The sequence below is a fragment of the Carlito syrichta genome, unplaced genomic scaffold (genome assembly GCF_000164805.1).
Source record: "Carlito syrichta isolate Samal-C Ts95f unplaced genomic scaffold, Tarsius_syrichta-2.0.1 Scaffold314997, whole genome shotgun sequence".
NCBI lineage: Eukaryota > Metazoa > Chordata > Mammalia > Primates > Tarsiidae > Carlito > Carlito syrichta.
In genome coordinates, this window is record NW_007259093.1 from 329028 (window position 1) to 333046 (window position 4019).

The 4019-nt window shown below is 45.5% G+C and overlaps 1 protein-coding gene across 1 annotated transcript in view; it reads left to right on the forward strand.

Moving 5' to 3' along the window:
- Positions 1–4019, forward strand: part of LOC103274839 (coagulation factor VIII-like) — a gene marked incomplete at its 3' end in the record, with an annotated part of 111613 nt that overhangs the window by 35010 nt on the left and 72584 nt on the right. The gene's annotated exons all lie outside the window — the stretch shown is intronic.

Consider the following 4019-nt stretch of genomic DNA (forward strand, 5'->3'; position numbering starts at 1 on the left):
CCAACTCAAAAAAAAAAAAAAAAAAAGAATGTCTCATGAAATTGTAGTCAAACATTGGTGAGAGCTGAGATTATCCCAAAGGTGACTTTATTCACATGTTTTGTACCTGGGCTTAAAAGATTAGAATAGCTGGGACTGTCTCCACATGGTCTCTCTAGCATGGGTGCTACAGGGTAGCCAGACTTTTTTTTTTTTTAATCGGGGTCTCACTCTGTTGCCCAGGCTGGAGTGCAGTGGCACACTCACGGTCACTGCAGCCTCAACCTGCTGGGCTCAGGCAAGCCTTCCACCTCAGTTTTCCAAGTAGCTGGAACCACAGGTGTGTGCCATCACGCCCAGCTAATTTTTCTTGATTTATTGTAGAGATGAGGTCTTGCCAAGTTACCCAGGCTGGTCTCGAACCCATAGGCTCAGGCAATCCTCTCACTTCGACCTGCCAAAGTGGTAGGATTACAGGCGTGAGGCACTGCACCTGGCCTGTAGCTAGACTTTTTATATGGTCCCAAGAGAGTTTGTTAGAAACTGTATTACCTTTTCTAATCTAATCTTGTAATCACACAACCTCCATTCTATTTGTTAGAACGAATCACTAAGGTCAGTCCATACAGGGGGAATAGGCAAAGAATTTATGAACATGAGCCACTATACTCTTTCTGAATGATGTTGATGAATGTGATTTTTAAAATTTTATTTATTTATTTATTTTGAGTTGGAATCTCACTCCGTTGCCCAGACTGGAGTGCAGTGGCCACTCCCAGCCACCGCAGCTTCGACCTGCTGGGCTCCGGCGATCCTTCTGCCTCAGCCTTCCAAGTAGCTAGAACTACAGGTGCGCGCTACCACACCCGGCCGATTTTTTGATTTCTTGTAGAGATGAGGTCTCGCCAAGTTGCCCAGGCGGGTCTTGAACCTGCGGGCTCAGGCAATCCACTCACCTCAGCCTCCCAAGGCGTGGGATTACAGGCTGAGCCACCGAGCCCGGCTTGAATGTGATTTTAAAAAGTGAGGGACAGAGAACACCAGAAGGGTGTATAGTTTGTAACACTTTCAGTTGGAAGTATGATCTCTCATATACTAAGATCATGGAAATTATACAAAGATATAGAAAAAAAACCACAATAAACTAATTAACATGAGATACCAAAATTGTTCAAAAAACTCAAAAGAAGGTAGGTAAGGGGAACTAGAGAAACAAAAATTAGAGAGAAGAAACAAGAAAAAACTAATAAAATGATAAGCTTAAATCTAGACCTAGTGGCCGGGCTTGGTGGTTCAGCCTGTAATCTCATGCTTTGGGAGGCCGAGGTGAGTGGATTGCCTGAGCCCGTGGGTTCGAGACCCACCTGGGCAACTTGGCGAGACCACATCTCTACAATAAAATAAAATTAAAAATTAGCCGGACGTGGTAGCGCACACTTGTAGTTCCAGCTACTCAGAAGGCTGAGGTGGAAGGATCACTGGAGCCCAGCAGGTCGAGGCTGTAGTGACCAGGAGTGGCCACTGCACTCCAGTATGGGTGACAGAGTGAGACTCCAACTCAAAAAAAAAACAAACAAAAACCAAAAATAGTGTACGACTGCTGTAAGGATACACACAGAGATGAGAAATAAACCCAGACATCTATGGTCAATTGATTTTTGACATGGGGTAAAGATCATTCAATGACGTAAAGAACAGTCTCTATAATAAACAGTGCTGAAACAGCTGGATATCCATATGCAAAATACAGATAGACTGTCTCTTATCCAAAGTGCTTGGAGCTAGAAGTGTTTCAGATTTTAGAATATACTTGTACATAATGAGTGATATCTTGGAGATGAAACTCAAGTCTAAACACTAAATTCATTTTGGATAGCTTGTTGTATCATTCTTTTTTTGAGTTTGAGTCTCACTTCATCACGCAGACTGGAGTGCAGAGTGGTACACTCATGGCCACCCCAGTTTCAACCTGCTAGGCTCCGGCGATCCTTCCACCTCAGCCTTCCAAGTAGCTGGAACTACAGGCGTGGGCTACCACGCCTGGCTAATTTTTGATTTATTGTAGAGATGAGGTCTTGCCAAGTTGCCCATGCTGGTCTCGAACCCGCGGACTTAGGTAATCCACTCGCCTCAGCCTCCCAAAGTGCTGGAATTGCAGGCTGTGCCACCGAATCTGGGTTGTATTATTCTCTTTTTTTTTTTTTTGAGTTAGAGTCTCACTCTGTCACCCAGACTGGAGTTCAGTGGCCGCTCCCGGCCACCGCAGCCTCGACCTACTGGGCTCGGGCGATCCTTCCGCCTCAGCCTTCCAAGTAGCTGGAACTACAGGCGTGCACTACCACGCCCGGCTAATTTTTGATTTTACTGTAGAGATGAGGGCTTGCCAAATTGCCCAGGCGGGTCTCGAACCCGCGGGCTCAGGCAGTCCACTCATCTCAGCCTCCCAAAGTGCTGGGACTACAGGCTGAGCCACCGAGCCCGGCTTTAGCTGCTTTTCTATCACTTCACCTCAACCCTGATCCCTGCTGAAAACCAATAGCAAAGATAGATACACCATAAACAGAAAACTGAATAGGCATAGTCAAGCTAAAAAGAACATACATATGTGTGAACCAGAAGCAGAACAGGAACTAAGAATAGTAAAAGGTGGAAACCGTAGGCATCTGGGAGCTGGCTCAGGAAGCCAGTAGTGGTGGCCAAAGAGTCAGAATGATGAGGATAAACAATACTCCCCACCAGAAGGACTTGCTGTCCACTCTGCCTGGGCCATGGCTTTATGGAAAATCAGGGGTCCTGGGAGAAGGGAGAACAAATTCAGTTCTCGAATAGGATCTGAACTAAGTTTTCTCTTGGTCTCATGGAGAGCTCTGCAATATCCCCAAAGTTATGAGCCAGTATCTCCAAAATTCCATTCTAGGGTATGCTTTTCTAGACAGAAAATAGTGAAACTCATCCTTAGCTTAATCAAGAAACTATCACAAGGAACAACAAAGATCATTGTAGTTCAACAGAGTCAGATTTATTGGCTCATGGCAACGAGGTATATAGTACACCAGAGGAACTGTCAGAAATCTCTCTAAACAAAGGAAAATATTGTATATAGTTAGTAAAGGATTTCAGGGAAAGGTGGATGTTAGGTGATATTTGAATGAAGCAAAAAATAAATCAACATGAGGTCTAGACTGCAAAGTGTCCTGGTTCCTTGGAAACTAAAAAGTTAAGACCAGACACTTGTTTTTTTTGAGTTGGAGTCTCACTCCTTCGCCCAGGCTGGCGTGCAGTGGCACACACGCTCCCGGCCACCGCAGCCTCGACCTGCTGGGCTCCGGCGATCCTTCCGCCTCAGCCTTCCAAGTAGCTGGAACTACAGGCATGCGCCACCATGCCTGGCTAATTTTTGATTTATTGTAGAGACGAGGTCTCACCAAGTTGCCTGGGTAAGTCTCGAACCCGCGGGCTCAGGCAATCCACTCACCTCTGCCTCCCAAAGTGCTGGGATTACAGGCTGAGCCACTGAGCCCAGCCTTACTGATATGATTTTAAACAACATTTCTGGCAGGCCATGAAATTAAAGAACAAACTCAGTTGAGTAAGAAAGAAAGGGCCACTCAAAGAAAAGAGTTGCCATTCAATAACTTTGTCCAGGGACAGTGTGTCCTTGGGAGAAATAGTATTGTTAAGTTTGCAGCCAGCTTTGCCTATGTCTCTTATCCCAGCACACATTTTGTTACTTACTTAACGCGAGGTACTTTTAATGTCTAGGTATTAAGGATGCAATAGAGAGAAAGGTAGACTGTCTGTTATAAACAAAAATCTTTCTACTCAAAATAAGCTTGTAAACCAAAGCTCCCAATCAAATAAATAAAAAACATAAGCCAGGCTCGGTGGCTCAGCCTGTAATCCGGTGCCTTTGGGAGGCTGAGGTGAGTGGATTGCCTGAGCCCGCCTGTTCGAGACCCACCTGGGTAGCGAGACCTCATCTCTACAATAAAATCAAAAAATCAGCCAGGCGTGGTAGCGCGCGCCTGTAATTCTGGCTA